Consider the following 18,040-nt stretch of genomic DNA (forward strand, 5'->3'; position numbering starts at 1 on the left):
TCAAGACTACATATTTTCAGCTTTTGATGCAGAATCAAAATATATAAAAAGGACTTCATAATGTTGAAAGAAATTCTAACTTCTGACAATTATTGGCGAAGATACATCCGTTTGAATTTGGAAACCGAAACTTAAAACGTCAATTTCTCGAAATGACTTCGAGACTACATATTTTCAGCTTTTGATGCAGAGTCAAAATATATAAAAAGGGCTTCATAATGTTGAAAGAAATTCTGACTTCTGCCAATTATTGGCGAAGATACATCCGTTTGAATTTGGAAACCGAAACTTAAAACGTCAATTTCTCGAAATGACTTCGCGACTACCTATTTTCAGCTTTTGATGCATAGTCAAAATATATAAAAAGGGCTTCCTAATGTTGAAAGAAATTCTAACTTCTGACAATTATTGGCGAAGATACATCCATTTGAATTTGGAAACAGAAACTTAAAACGTCAATTTCTCGAAATGACTTCGAGACTACATATTTTCAGCTTTTGATGCAGAATCAAAATATATAAAAAGGGCTTCATAATGTTGAAAGAAATTCTAACTGCTGACAATTATTGGCGAAGATACATCCGGTTGAATTTGGAAACCGAAACTTAAAACGTCAATTTCTCGAAATGACTTCGAGACTACATATTTTCAGCTTTTGATGCAGAATCAAAATATATAAAAAGGGCTTCATAATGTTGAAAGAAATTCTAACTTCTGACAATTATTGGCGAAGATACATCCATTTGAATTTGGAAACAGAAACTTAAAACGTCAATTTCTCGAAATGACTTCGAGACTACATATTTTCAGCTTTTGATGCAGACTCAAAGTATATAAAAAGGGCTTCATAATGTTGAAAGAAATTCTAACTTCTGACAATTATTGGCGAAGATACATCCGTTTGAATTTGGAAACAGAAACTTAAAACGTCAATTTCTCGAAATGACTTCGAGACTACATATTTTCAGCTTTTGATGCAGAGTCAAAATATATAAAAAGGGCTTCATAATGTTGAAAGAAATTCTGACTTCTGCCAATTATTGGCGAAGATACATCCGTTTGAATTTGGAAACCGAAACTTAAAACGTCAATTTCTCGAAATGACTTCGCGACTACATATTTTCAGCTTTTGATGCAGAGTCAAAATATATAAAAAGGGCTTCATAATGTTGAAAGAAATTCTAACTTCTGACAATTATTGGCGAAGAAACATCCGTTTGAATTTGGAAACAGAAACTTAAAACGTCAATTTCTCGAAATGACTTCGAGACTACATATTTTCAGCTTTTGATGCAGAGTCAAAATACTCGTATATAAAAAGGGCTTCATAATGTTGAAAGAAATTCTAACTTCTGACAATTATTGGCGAAGATACATCCGTTTGAATTTGGAAACAGAAACTTAAAACGTCAATTTCTCGAAATGACTTCGAGACTACATATTTTCAGCTTTTGATGCAGAGTCAAAATATATAAAAAGGGCTTCATAATGTTGAAAGAAATTCTAACTTCTGACAATTATTGGCGAAGATACATCCGTTTGAATTTGGAAACAGAAACTTAAAACGTCAATTTCTCGAAATGACTTTGAGACTACATATTTTCAGCTTTTGATGCAGAGTCAAAATATATAAAATGGGGTTCATATGTTGCAAGAAATTCTAACTCTGACATTATTGGCGAGATGCATCCAGTTGAATTGGAAACGAAACTTAAAACGTCAATTTCTCGAAATGACTTCGAGACTACATATTTTCAGCTTTTGATGCAGAGTCAAAATAAATAAAAAGGGCTTCATAATGTTGAAAGAAATTCTAACTTCTGACAATTATTGGCGAAGATACATCCATTTGAATTTGGGAAAAGAAACTTAAACCGCCAATATCTCGAAATGACTTCCAGACTACATAATTTCAGCTTTTGATGCAGAGTCAAAATATATAAAAAGGGCTTCATAATGTTGAAAGAAATTCTGACTTCTGACAATTATTGGCGAAGATACATCCGTTTGAATATGGGAAAGGAAACTCAAACCGCCAATATCTCGAAATGACTTCGAGACTACATATTTTCAGCTTTTGATGCAGAGTCAAAATACTCGTATATAAAAAGGGCTTCATAATGTTGAAAGAAATTCTAACTTCTGACAATTATTGGCGAAGATACATCCGTTTGAATTTGGAAACAGAAACTTAAAACGTCAATTTCTCGAAATGACTTCGAGACTACATATTTTCAGCTTTTGATGCAGAGTCAAAATATATAAAAAGGGCTTCATAATGTTGAAAGAAATTCTGACTTCTGCCAATTATTGGCGAAGATACATCCGTTTGAATTTGGAAACCGAAACTTAAAACGTCAATTTCTCGAAATGACTTCGAGACTACATATTTTCAGCTTTTGATGCAGAGTCAAAATATATAAAAAGGGCTTCCTAATGTTGAAAGAAATTCTAACTTCTGACAATTATTGGCGAAGATACATCCGTTTGAATTTGGAAACAGAAACTTAAAACGTCAATTTCTCGAAATGACTTCGAGACTACATATTTTCAGCTTTTGATGCAGAGTCAAAATACTCGTATATAAAAAGGGCTTCATAATGTTGAAAGAAATTCTAACTTCTGACAATTATTGGCGAAGATACATCCGTTTGAATTTGGAAACAGAAACTTAAAACGTCAATTTCTCGAAATGACTTCGAGACTACATATTTTCAGCTTTTGATGCAGAGTCAAAATATATAAAAAGGGCTTCATAATGTTGAAAGAAATTCTAACTTCTGACAATTATTGGCGAAGATACATCCGTTTGAATTTGGAAACAGAAACTTAAAACGTCAATTTCTCGAAATGACTTTGAGACTACATATTTTCAGCTTTTGATGCAGAATCAAAATATATAAAAAGGGGTTCATAATGTTGCAAGAAATTCTAACTTCTGACAATTATTGGCGAAGATGCATCCGGTTGAATTTGGAAACAGAAACTTAAAACGTCAATTTCTCGAAATGACTTCGAGACTACATATTTTCAGCTTTTTATGCAGAATCAAAATATATAAAAAAGGGCTTCATAATGTTGAAAGAAATTCTAACTTCTGACAATTATTGGCGAAGATACATCCGTTTGAATTTGGGAAAAGAAACTTAAACCGCCAATATCTCGAAATGACTTCCAGACTACATATTTTCAGCTTTTGATGCAGAATCAAAATATATAAAAAGGGCTTCATAATGTTGAAAGAAATTCTAACTTCTGACAATTATTGGCGAAGATACATCCGTTTGAATTTGGAAACAGAAACTTAAAACGTCAATTTCTCGAAATGACTTCGAGACTACATATTTTCAGCTTTTGATGCACAGTCAAAATATATAAAAAGGGCTTCATAATGTTGAAAGAAATTCTAACTGCTGACAATTATTGGCGAAGATACATCCATTTGAATTTGGAAACCGAAACTTAAAACGTCCATTTCTCGAAATGACTTCGAGACTACATATTTTCAGCATTTGATGCAGAGTCAAAATATATAAAAAGGGCTTCATAATGTTGAAAGAAATTCTAACTTATGACAATTATTGGCGAAGATACATCCGTTTGAATTTGGAAACAAAAAACTTAGACGTCAATTTCTCGAAATGACTTCGAGACTTAATATTTTCAGCTTTTGATGCAGGGTCAAAATACTCGTATATAAAAAGGGCTTCATAATGTTGAAAGAAATTCTAACTTCTGACAATTATTGGTGAAGATACATCCGTTTGAATTTGGAAACAGAAACTTAAAACGTCAATTTCTCGAAATGACTTCGAGACTAGATATTTTCAGCTTTTGATGCAGAGTCAAAATACTCGTATATAAAAATGGCTTCATAATGTTGAAAGAAATTCTAACTTCTGACAATTATTGACGAAGATACATCCGTTTGAATTTGGAAACAGAAACTTAAAACGTCAATTTCTCGAAATGACTTCGAGACTACATATTTTCAGCTTTTGATGCAGAATCAAAATATATAAAAAGGGCTTCATAATGTTGAAAGAAATTCTAACTTCTGACAATTATTGGCGAAGATACATCCGTTTGAATTTGGAAACCGAAACTTAAAACGTCAATTTCTCGAAATGACTTCAAGACTACATATTTTCAGCTTTTGATGCAGAGTCAAAATATATAAAATGGGCTTCATAATGTTGAAAGAAATTCTAACTTCTGACAATTATTGGCGAAGATACATCCGTTTGAATTTGGGAACAGAAACTTAAAACGTTAATTTCTCGAAATGACTTCGAGACTACATATTTTCAGCTTTTGATGCAGAGTCAAAATATATAAAAAGGGCTTCATAATGTTGAAAGAAATTCTAACTTCTGACAATTATTGGCGAAGATACATCCGGTTGAATTTGGAAACAGAAACTTAAAACGTCAATTTCTCGAAATGACTTCGAGACTACATATTTTCAGCTTTTGATGCAGAGTCAAAATATATAAAAAGGGCTTCATAATGTTGAAAGAAATTCTAACTTCTGACAATTATTGGCGAAGATACATCCATTTGAATTTGGGAAAAGAAACTTAAACCGCCAATATCTCGAAATGACTTCAAGACTACATATTTTCAGCTTTTGATGCAGAATCAAAATATATAAAAAGGGTTTCATAATGTTGAAAGAAATTCTAACTTCTGACAATTATTGGCGAAGATACATCCGTTTGAATTTGGAAACAGAAACTTAAAACGTCAATTTCTCGAAATGACTTCGAGACTACATATTTTCAGCTTTTGATGCAGAATCAAAATATATAAAAAGGGCTTCATAATGTTGAAAGAAATTTTAACTTCTGACAATTATTGGCGAAGATACATCCATTTGAATTTGGAAACAGAAACTTAAAACGTCAATTTCTCGAAATGACTTCAAGACGACATATATTCAGCTTTTGATGCAGAATCAAAATATATAAAAAGGGCTTCATAATGTTGAAAGAAATTCTAACTTCTGACAATTATTGGCGAAGATACATCCATTTGAATTTGGGAAAAGAAACTTAAACCGCCAATATCTCGAAATGACTTCGAGACTACATATTTTCAGCTTTTGATGCAGAATCAAAATATATAAAAAGGGCTTCATAATGTTGCAAGAAATTCTAACTTCTGACAATTATTGGCGAAGATACATCCATTTGAATTTGGGAAAAGAAACTTAAACCGCCAATATCTCGAAATGACTTCGAGACTACATATTTTCAGCTTTTGATGCAGAATCAAAATATATAAAAAGGGCTTCATAATGTTGCAAGAAATTCTAACTTCTGACAATTATTGGCGAAGATACATCCATTTGAATTTGGAAACAGAAACTTAAAACGTCAATTTCTCGAAATGACTTCAAGACGACATATATTCAGCTTTTGATGCAGAATCAAAATATATAAAAAGGGCTTCATAATGTTGCAAGAAATTCTAACTTCTGACAATTATTGACGAAGATACATCCGGTTGAATTTGGAAACCGAAACTTAAAACGTCAATTTCTCGAAATGACTTCGAGACTACATATTTTCAGCTTTTGAAGCAGAATCAAAATATATAAAAAGGGCTTCATAATGTTGAAAGAAATTCTGACTTGTGCCAATTATTGGCGAAGATACATCCGTTTGAATTTGGGTAAAGAAACTTAAACCGCCAATATCTCGAAATGACTTCGAGACTACATATTTTCAGCTTTTGATGCAGAATCAAAATATATAAAAAGGGCTTCATAATGTTGCAAGAAATTCTAACTTCTGACAATTATTGGCGAAGATACATCCGTTTGAATTTGGAAACAGAAACTTAAAACGTCAATTTCTCGAAATGACTTCAAGACTACATATTTTCAGCTTTTGAAGCAGAATCAAAATATATAAAAAGGGCTTCATAATGTTGAAAGAAATTCTAACTTCTGACAATTATTGGCGAAGATACATCCATTTGAATTTGGGAAAAGAAACTTAAACCGCCAATATCTCGAAATGACTTCGAGACTACATATTTTCAGCTTTTGATGCAGAATCAAAATATATAAAAAGGGCTTCATAATGTTGAAAGAAATTCTAACTTCTGACAATTATTGGCGAAGATACATCCGTTTGAATTTGGAAACAGAAACTTAAACCGCCAATATCTCGAAATGACTTCGAGACTACATATTTTCAGCTTTTGATGCAGAGTCAAAATACTCGTATATAAAAAGGGCTTCATAATGTTGAAAGAAATTCTAACTTCTGACAATTATTGACGAAGATACATCCGTTTGAATTTGGAAACAGAAACTTAAAACGTCAATTTCTCGAAATGACTTCGAGACTACATATTTTCAGCTTTTGATGCAGAATCAAAATATATAAAAAGGGCTTCATAATGTTGCAAGAAATTCTAACTTCTGACAATTATTGGCGAAGATACATCCGGTTGAATTTGGAAACAGAAACTTAAAACGTCAATTTCTCGAAATGACTTCGAGACTACATATTTTCAGCTTTTGAAGCAGAATCAAAATATATAAAAAGGGCTTCATAATGTTGAAAGAAATTCTAACTTCTGACAATTATTGGCGAAGATACATCCATTTGAATTTGGGAAAAGAAACTTAAACCGCCAATATCTCGAAATGACTTCAAGACTACATATTTTCAGCTTTTGATGCAGAATCAAAATATATAAAAAGGGCTTCATAATGTTGAAAGAAATTCTAACTTCTGACAATTATTGGCGAAGATACATCCGTTTGAATTTGGAAACAGAAACTTAAAACGTCAATTTCTCGAAATGACTTCAAGACTACATATTTTCAGCTTTTGATGCAGAATCAAAATATAAAAAAAAGGACTTCATAATGTTGAAAGAAATTCTAACTTCTGACAATTATTGACGAAGATACATCCGTTTGAATTTGGAAACCGAAACTTAAAACGTCAATTTCTCGAAATGACTTCGAGACTACATATTTTCAGCTTTTGATGCAGAATCAAAATATATAAAAAGGGCGTCATAATGTTGAAAGAAATTCTAACTTCTGACAATTATTGGCGAAGATACATCCGTTTGAATTTGGAAACAGAAACTTAAAACGTCAATTTCTCGAAATGACTTCAAGACTACATATTTTCAGCTTTTGATGCAGAATCAAAATATATAAAAAGGACTTCATAATGTTATAAGAAATTCTAACTTCTGACAATTATTGGCGAAGATACATCCATTTGAATTTGGAAACAGAAACTTAAAACGTCAATTTCTCGAAATGACTTCGCGACTAGATATTTTCAGCTTTTGATGCAGAGTCAAAATATATAAAAAGGGCTTCATAATGTTGAAAGAAATTCTGACTTCTGACAATTATTGGCGAAGATACATCCGTTTGAATTTGGAAACCGAAACTTAAAACGTCAATTTCTCGAAATGACTTCGCGACTACATATTTTCAGCTTTTGATGCAGAGTCAAAATATATAAAAAGGGCTTCATAATGTTGAAAGAAATTCTAACTTCTGACAATCATTGGCGAAGATACATCCGTTTGAATTTGGAAACCGAAACTTAAAACGTCAATTTCTCGAAATGACTTCGAGACTACATATTTTCAGCTTTTGATGCAGAATCAAAATATATAAAAAGGGCTTCATAATGTTGAAAGAAATTCTAACTGCTGACAATTATTGGCGAAGATACATCCGGTTGAATTTGGAAACCGAAACTTAAAACGTCAATTTCTCGAAATGACTTCGCGACTACATATTTTCAGCTTTTGATGCAGAGTCAAAATATATAAAAAGGGCTTCATAATGTTGAAAGAAATTCTGACTTCTGACAATTATTGGCGAAGATACATCCGTTTGAATATGGGAAAGGAAACTTAAACCGCCAATATCTCGAAATGACTTCGAGACTACATATTTTCAGCTTTTGATGCAGGGTCAAAATATATAAAAAGGGCTTCATAATGTTGAAAGAAATTCTAACTTCTGACAATTATTGGCGAAGATACATCCGTTTGAATTTGGAAACAGAAACACTAAACGTCAATTTCTCGAAATGACTTCGAGACTACATATTTTCAGCTTTTGAAGCAGAGTCAAAATATATAAAAAGGGCTTCATAATGTTGCAAGAAATTCTAACTTCTGACAATTATTGGCGAAGATACATCCGTTTGAATTTGGAAACAGAAACTTAAAACGTCAATTTCTCGAAATGACTTCGAGACTACATATTTTCAGCTTTTGATGCAGAGTCAAAATATATAAAAAGGGCTTCATAATGTTGCAAGAAATTCTAACTTCTGACAATTATTGGCGAAGATACATCCGTTTGAATTTGGAAACAGAAACTTAAAACGTCAATTTCGCGAAATGACTTCGAGACTACATATTTTCAGCTTTTGATGCAGAGTCAAAATACTCGTATATAAAAAGGGCTTCATAATGTTGAATGAAATTCTAACTTCTGACAATTATTGGCGAAGATACATCCGTTTGAATTTGGAAACAGAAACTTAAAACGTCAATTTCTCGAAATGACTTCGAGACTACATATTTTCAGCTTTTGATGCAGAGTCAAAATATATAAAAAGGGCTTCATAATGTTGAAAGAAATTCTAACTTCTGACAATTATTGGCGAAGATACATCCGTTTGAATTTGGAAACAGAAACTTAAAACGTCAATTTCTCGAAATGGCTTTGAGACTACATATTTTCAGCTTTTGATGCAGAGTCAAAATATATAAAAAGGGCTTCATAATGTTGAAAGAAATTCTAACTTCTGACAATTATTGGCGAAGATACATCCGGTTGAATTTGGAAACAGAAACTTAAAACGTCAATTTCTCGAAATGACTTCGAGACTAGATATTTTCAGCTTTTGATACAGAGTCAAAATACTCGTATATAAAAAGGGCTTCATAATGTTGAAAGAAATTCTAACTTCTGACAATTATTGACGAAGATACATCCGTTTGAATTTGGAAACAGAAACTTAAAACGTCAATTTCTCGAAATGACTTCGAGACTACATATTTTCAGCTTTTGATGCAGAGTCAAAATATATAAAAAGGGCTTCATAATGTTGCAAGAAATTCTAACTTCTGACAATTATTGGCGAAGATACATCCGTTTGAATTTGGAAACAGAAACTTAAAACGTCAATTTCTCGAAATGACTTCGAGACTACATATTTTCAGCTTTTGATGCAGAATCAAAATATATAAAAAGGGCTTCATAATGTTGAAAGAAATTCTAACTTATGACAATTATTGGCGAAGATACATCCGTTTGAATTTGGAAACAGAAACTTAAAACGTCAATTTCTCGAAATGACTTCGAGACTACATATTTTCAGCTTTTGATGCAGAATCAAAATATATAAAAAGGGCTTCATAATGTTGAAAGAAATTCTAACTTCTGACAATTATTGGCGAAGATACATCCATTTGAATTTGGAAACAGAAACTTAAAACGTCAATTTCTCGAAATGACTTCGAGACTACATATTTTCAGCTTTTGATGCAGAGTCAAAATACTCGTATATAAAAAGGGCTTCATAATGTTGAAAGAAATTCTAACTTCTGACAATTATTGGCGAAGATACATCCGTTTGAATTTGGAAACAGAAACTTAAAACGTCGATTTCTCGAAATGACTTCGAGACTACATATTTTCAGCTTTTGAAGCAGAGTCAAAATATATAAAAAGGGTTTCATAATGTTGCAAGAAATTCTAACTTCTGACAATTATTGGCGAAGATACATCCGTTTGAATTTGGAAACAGAAACACTAAACGTCAATTTCTCGAAATGACTTCGAGACTACATATTTTCAGCTTTTGATGCAGAATCAAAATATATAAAAAGGGCTTCATAATGTTGAAAGAAATTCTAATTTCTGACAATTATTGGCGAAGATACATCCGTTTGAATTTGGAAACAGAAACTTAAAACGTCAATTTCTCGAAATGACTTCGAGACTAGATATTTTCAGCTTTTGATGCAGAGTCAAAATACTCGTATATAAAAAGGGCTTCATAATGTTGAAAGAAATTCTAACTTCTGACAATTATTGACGAAGATACATCCGTTTGAATTTGGAAACCGAAACTTAAAACGTCAATTTCTCGAAATGACTTCGCGACTACATATTTTCAGCTTTTGATGCAGAGTCAAAATATATAAAAAGGGCTTCATAATGTTGAAAGAAATTCTAACTTCTGACAATTATTGGCGAAGATACATCCGTTTGAATTTGGAAACCGAAACTTAAAACGTCAATTTCTCGAAATGACTTCAAGACTACATATTTTCAGCTTTTGATGCAGAGTCAAAATATATAAAATGGGCTTCATAATGTTGAAAGAAATTCTAACTTCTGACAATTATTGGCGAAGATACATCCGTTTGAATTTGGAAACAGAAACTTAAAACGTCAATTTCTCGAAATGACTTCGAGACTACATATTTTCAGCTTTTGATGCAGAATCAAAATATATAAAAAGGGCTTCATAATGTTGCAAGAAATTCTAACTTCTGACAATTATTGGCGAAGATACATCCGGTTGAATTTGGAAACAGAAACTTAAAACGTCAATTTCTCGAAATGACTTCGAGACTACATATTTTCAGCTTTTGATGCAGAGTCAAAATATATAAAAAGGGCTTCATAATGTTGAAAGAAATTCTAACTTCTGACAATTATTGGCGAAGATACATCCATTTGAATTTGGGAAAAGAAACTTAAACCGCCAATATCTCGAACTGACTTCAAGACTACATATTTTCAGCTTTTGATGCAGAATCAAAATATATAAAAAGGGTTTCATAATGTTGCAAGAAATTCTAACTTCTGACAATTATTGGCGAAGATACATCCGTTTGAATTTGGAAACAGAAACTTAAAACGTCAATTTCGCGAAATGACTTCGAGACTACATATTTTCAGCTTTTGATGCAGAATCAAAATATATAAAAAGGGCTTCATAATGTTGAAAGAAATTCTAACTTCTGACAATTATTGGCGAAGATACATCCATTTGAATTTGGAAACAGAAACTTAAAACGTCAATTTCTCGAAATGACTTCGAGACTAGATATTTTCAGCTTTTGATGCAGAGTCAAAATACTCGTATATAAAAAGGGCTTCATAATGTTGAAAGAAATTCTAACTTCTGACAATTATTGACGAAGATACATCCGTTTGAATTTGGAAACAGAAACTTAAAACGTCAATTTCTCGAAATGACTTCGAGACTACATATTTTCAGCTTTTGATGCAGAATCAAAATATATAAAAAGGGCTTCATAATGTTGAAAGAAATTCTAACTTCTGACAATTATTGGCGAAGATACATCCGTTTGAATTTGGAAACAGAAACTTAAAACGTCAATTTCTCGAAATGACTTTGAGACTACATATTTTCAGCTTTTGATGCAGAGTCAAAATATATAAAAAGGGCTTCATAATGTTGAAAGAAATTCTAACTTCTGACAATTATTGGCGAAGATACATCCATTTGAATTTGGGAAAAGAAACTTAAACCGCCAATATCTCGAAATGACTTCAAGACTACATATTTTCAGCTTTTGATGCAGAATCAAAATATATAAAAAGGGCTTCATAATGTTGAAAGAAATTCTAACTTCTGACAATTATTGGCGAAGATACATCCGTTTGAATTTGGAAACAGAAACTTAAAACGTCAATTTCTCGAAATGACTTCGAGACTACATATTTTCAGCTTTTGATGCAGAATCAAAATATATAAAAAGGGCTTCATAATGTTGAAAGAAATTCTAACTTCTGACAATTATTGGCGAAGATACATCCGTTTGAATTTGGAAACAGAAACTTAAAACGTCAATTTCTCGAAATGACTTCAAGACTACATATTTTCAGCTTTTGATGCAGAATCAAAATATATAAAAAGGACTTCATAATGTTGAAAGAAATTCTAACTTCTGACAATTATTGGCGAAGATACATCCGTTTGAATTTGGAAACCGAAACTTAAAACGTCAATTTCTCGAAATGACTTCGAGACTACATATTTTCAGCTTTTGATGCAGAATCAAAATATATAAAAAGGGCGTCATAATGTTGAAAGAAATTCTAACTTCTGACAATTATTGGCGAAGATACATCCGTTTGAATTTGGAAACAGAAACTTAAAACGTCAATTTCTCGAAATGACTTCAAGACTACATATTTTCAGCTTTTGATGCAGAGTCAAAATATATAAAAAGGACTTCATAATGTTAAAAGAAATTCTAACTTCTGACAATTATTGGCGAAGATACATCCGTTTGAATTTGGAAACCGAAACTTAAAACGTCAATTTCTCGAAATGACTTCGAGACTACATATTTTCAGCTTTTGATGCAGAGTCAAAATATATAAAAAGGGCTTCATAATGTTGAAAGAAATTCTGACTTCTGCCAATTATTGGCGAAGATACATCCGTTTGAATTTGGAAACCGAAACTTAAAACGTCAATTTCTCGAAATGACTTCAAGACTACATATTTTCAGCTTTTGATGCAGAGTCAAAATATATAAAAAGGGCTTCATAATGTTGAAAGAAATTCTAACTTCTGACAATCATTGGCGAAGATACATCCGTTTGAATTTGGAAACCGAAACTTAAAACGTCAATTTCTCGAAATGACTTCGAGACTACATATTTTCAGCTTTTGATGCAGAATCAAAATATATAAAAAGGGCTTCATAATGTTGAAAGAAATTCTAACTGCTGACAATTATTGGCGAAGATACATCCGGTTGAATTTGGAAACCGAAACTTAAAACGTCAATTTCTCGAAATGACTTCGCGACTACATAATTTCAGCTTTTGATGCAGAGTCAAAATATATAAAAAGGGCTTCATAATGTTGAAAGAAATTCTGACTTCTGACAATTATTGGCGAAGATACATCCGTTTGAATATGGGAAAGGAAACTTAAACCGCCAATATCTCGAAATGACTTCGAGACTACATATTTTCAGCTTTTGATGCAGGGTCAAAATATATAAAAAGGGCTTCATAATGTTGAAAGAAATTCTAACTTCTGACAATTATTGGCGAAGATACATCCGTTTGAATTTGGAAACAGAAACACTAAACGTCAATTTCTCGAAATGACTTCGAGACTACATATTTTCAGCTTTTGATGCAGAGTCAAAATATATAAAAAGGGCTTCATAATGTTGCAAGAAATTCTAACTTCTGACAATTATTGGCGAAGATACATCCGTTTGAATTTGGAAACAGAAACTTAAAACGTCAATTTCTCGAAATGACTTCGAGACTACATATTTTCAGCTTTTGATGCAGAGTCAAAATACTCGTATATAAAAAGGGCTTCATAATGTTGAAAGAAATTCTAACTTCTGACAATTATTGACGAAGATACATCCGTTTGAATTTGGAAACCGAAACTTAAAACGTCAATTTCTCGAAATGACTTCGCGTCTACATATTTTCAGCTTTTGATGCAGAGTCAAAATATATAAAAAGGGCTTCATAATGTTGAAAGAAATTCTGACTTCTGCCAATTATTGGCGAAGATACATCCGTTTGAATTTGGAAACCGAAACTTAAAACGTCAATTTCTCGAAATGACTTCGCGACTACATATTTTCAGCTTTTGATGCAGAGTCAAAATATATAAAAAGGGCTTCATAATGTTGAAAGAAATTCTAACTTTTGACAATTATTGGCGAAGATACATCCGTTTGAATTTGGAAACAAAAACTTAAAACGTCAATTTCTCGAAATGACTTCGCGACTACATATTTTCAGCTTTTGATGCATAGTCAAAATATATAAAAAGGGCTTCATAATGTTGAAAGAAATTCTAACTTCTGACAATTATTGGCGAAGATACATCCGTTTGAATTTGGAAACAGAAACTTAAAACGTCAATTTCTCGAAATGACTTCGAGACTACATATTTTCAGCTTTTGATGCAGAGTCAAAATATATAAAAAGGGCTTCATAATGTTGAAAGAAATTCTAACTTCTGACAATTATTGACGAAGATACATCCGTTTGAATTTGGAAACAGAAACTTAAAACGTCAATTTCTCGAAATGACTTCGAGACTACATATTTTCAGCTTTTGATGCAGAATCAAAATATATAAAAAGGGCTTCATAATGTTGAAAGAAATTCTAACTTCTGACAATTATTGGCGAAGATACATCCGTTTGAATTTGGAAACAGAAACTTAAAACGTCAATTTCTCGAAATGGCTTCGAGACTACATATTTTCAGCTTTTGATGCAGAATCAAAATATATAAAAAGGGCTTCATAATGTTGAAAGAAATTCTAACTTCTGACAATTATTGGCGAAGATATATCCGTTTGAATTTGGAAACAGAAACTTAAAACGTCAATTTCTCGAAATGACTTTGAGACTACATATTTTCAGCTTTTGATGCAGAGTCAAAATATATAAAAAGGGCTTCATAATGTTGCAAGAAATTCTAACTTCTGACAATTATTGGCGAAGATACATCCGGTTGAATTTGGAAACAGAAACTTAAGACGTCAATTTCTCGAAATGACTTCGAGACTACATATTTTCAGCTTTTGATGCAGAATCAAAATATATAAAAAGGGCTTCATAATGTTGAAAGAAATTCAAACTTCTGACAATTATTGGCGAAGATACATCCATTTGAATTTGGGAAAAGAAACTTAAACCGCCAATATCTCGAAATGACTTCCAGACTACATATTTTCAGCTTTTGATGCAGAATCAAAATATATAAAAAGGGCTTCATAATGTTGAAAGAAATTCTAACTTCTGACAATTATTGGCGAAGATACATCCGTTTGAATTTGGAAACAGAAACTTAAAACGTCAATTTCTCGAAATGACTTCGAGACTACATATTTTCAGCTTTTGATGCAGAATCAAAATATATAAAAAGGGCTTCATAATGTTGAAAGAAATTCTAACTTATGACAATTATTGGCGAAGATACATCCGTTTGAATTTGGAAACAGAAACTTAAAACGTAAATTTCTCGAAATGACTTCGAGACTACATATTTTCAGCTTTTGATGCAGAATCAAAATATATAAAAAGGGCTTCATAATGTTGAAAGAAATTCTAACTTCTGACAATTATTGGCGAAGATACATCCGTTTGAATTTGGAAACAGAAACTTAAAACGTCAATTTCTCGAAATGACTTTGAGACTACATATTTTCAGCTTTTGATGCAGAGTCAAAATATATAAAAAGGGCTTCATAATGTTGCAAGAAATTCTAACTTCTGACAATTATTGGCGAAGATACATCCGGTTGAATTTGGAAACAGAAACTTAAAACGTCAATTTCTCGAAATGACTTCGAGACTACATATTTTCAGCATTTGATGCAGAATCAAAATATATAAAAAGGGCTTCATAATGTTGAAAGAAATTCTAACTTCTGACAATTATTGGCGAAGATACATCCATTTGAATTTGGGAAAAGAAACTTAAACCGCCAATATCTCGAAATGACTTCAAGACTACATATTTTCAGCTTTTGATGCAGAATCAAAATATATAAAAAGGGCTTCATAATGTTAAAAGAAATTCTAACTTCTGACAATTATTGGCGAAGATACATCCGTTTGAATTTGGAAACAGAAACTTAAAACGTCAATTTCTCGAAATGACTTCGAGACTACATATTTTCAGCTTTTGATGCAGAATCAAAATATATAAAAAGGGCTTCATAATGTTGAAAGAAATTCTAACTTCTGACAATTATTGGCGAAGATACATCCGTTTGAATTTGGAAACAGAAACTTAAAACGTCAATTTCTCGAAATGACTTCGAGACTACATATTTTCAGCTTTTGATGCAGAATCAAAATATATAAAAAGGACTTCATAATGTTGAAAGAAATTCTAACTTCTGACAATTATTGACGAAGATACATCCGTTTGAATTTGGAAACCGAAACTTAAAACGTCAATTTCTCGAAATGACTTCGAGACTACATATTTTCAGCTTTTGATGCAGAATCAAAATATATAAAAAGGGCTTCATAATGTTGAAAGAAATTCTAACTTCTGACAATTATTGGCGAAGATACATCCGTTTGAATTTGGAAACAGAAACTTAAAACGTCAATTTCTCGAAATGACTTCAAGACTACATATTTTCAGCTTTTGATGCAGAATCAAAATATATAAAAAGGGCTTCATAATGTTAAAAGAAATTCTAACTTCTGACACTTATTGGCGAAGATACATCCGTTTGAATTTGGAAACAGAAACTTAAAACGTCAATTTCTCGAAATGACTTCGAGACTACATATTTTCAGCTTTTGATGCAGAGTCAAAATATATAAAAAGGGCTTCATAATGTTGAAAGAAATTCTAACTTCTGACAATCATTGGCGAAGATACATCCGTTTGAATTTGGAAACCGAAACTTAAAACGTCAATTTCTCGAAATGACTTCGAGACTACATATTTTCAGCTTTTGATGCAGAGTCAAAATATATAAAAAGGGCTTCATAATGTTGAAAGAAATTCTGACTTCTGACAATTATTGGCGAAGATACATCCGTTTGAATTTGGAAACCGAAACTTAAAACGTCAATTTCTCGAAATGACTTCGCGACTACATAATTTCAGCTTTTGATGCAGAGTCAAAATATATAAAAAGGGCTTCATAATGTTGAAAGAAATTCTGACTTCTGACAATTATTGGCGAAGATACATCCGTTTGAATTTGGAAACAGAAACACTAAACGTCAATTTCTCGAAATGACTTCGAGACTACATATTTTCAGCTTTTGATGCAGAATCAAAATATATAAAAAGGGCTTCATAATGTTGCAAGAAATTCTAACTTCTGACAATTATTGGCGAAGATACATCCGTTTGAATTTGGAAACAGAAACTTAAAACGTCAATTTCTCGAAATGACTTCGAGACTACATATTTTCAGCTTTTGATGCAGAGTCAAAATACTCGTATATAAAAAGGGCTTCATAATGTTGAAAGAAATTCTAACTTCTGACAATTATTGACGAAGATACATCCGTTTGAATTTGGAAACCGAAACTTAAAACGTCAATTTCTCGAAATGACTTCGCGTCTACATATTTTCAGCTTTTGATGCAGAGTCAAAATATATAAAAAGGGCTTCATAATGTTGAAAGAAATTCTGACTTCTGACAATTATTGGCGAAGATACATCCGTTTGAATTTGGAAACCGAAACTTAAAACGTCAATTTCTCGAAATGACTTCGAGACTACATATTTTCAGCTTTTGATGCAGAGTCAAAATATATAAAAAGGGCTTCATAATGTTGAAAGAAATTCTAACTTTTGACAATTATTGGCGAAGATACATCCGTTTGAATTTGGAAACAAAAACTTAAAACGTCAATTTCTCGAAATGACTTCGAGACTACATATTTTCAGCTTTTGATGCAGAGTCAAAATATATAAAAAGGGCTTCATAATGTTGAAAGAAATTCTGACTTCTGCCAATTATTGGCGAAGATACATCCGTTTGAATTTGGAAACCGAAACTTAAAACGTCAATTTCTCGAAATGACTTCGCGACTACATATTTTCAGCTTTTGATGCAGAATCAAAATATATAAAAAGGGCTTCATAATGTTGAAAGAAATTCTAACTTCTGACAATCATTGGCGAAGATGCATCCGTTTGAATTTGGAAACCGAAACTTAAAACGTCAATTTCTCGAAATGACTTCGAGACTACATATTTTCAGCTTTTGATGCAGAATCAAAATATATAAAAAGGGCTTCATAATGTTGAAAGAAATTCTAACTGCTGACAATTATTGGCGAAGATACATCCGGTTGAATTTGGAAACCGAAACTTAAAACGTCAATTTCTCGAAATGACTTCGCGACTACATAATTTCAGCTTTTGATGCAGAGTCAAAATATATAAAAAGGGCTTCATAATGTTGAAAGAAATTCTGACTTCTGACAATTATTGGCGAAGATACATCCGTT

Source organism: Drosophila grimshawi, unplaced genomic scaffold, assembly GCF_018153295.1.
Source record: "Drosophila grimshawi isolate 15287-2541.00 unplaced genomic scaffold, ASM1815329v1 contig_31, whole genome shotgun sequence".
NCBI classification, from domain to species: domain Eukaryota; kingdom Metazoa; phylum Arthropoda; class Insecta; order Diptera; family Drosophilidae; genus Drosophila; species Drosophila grimshawi.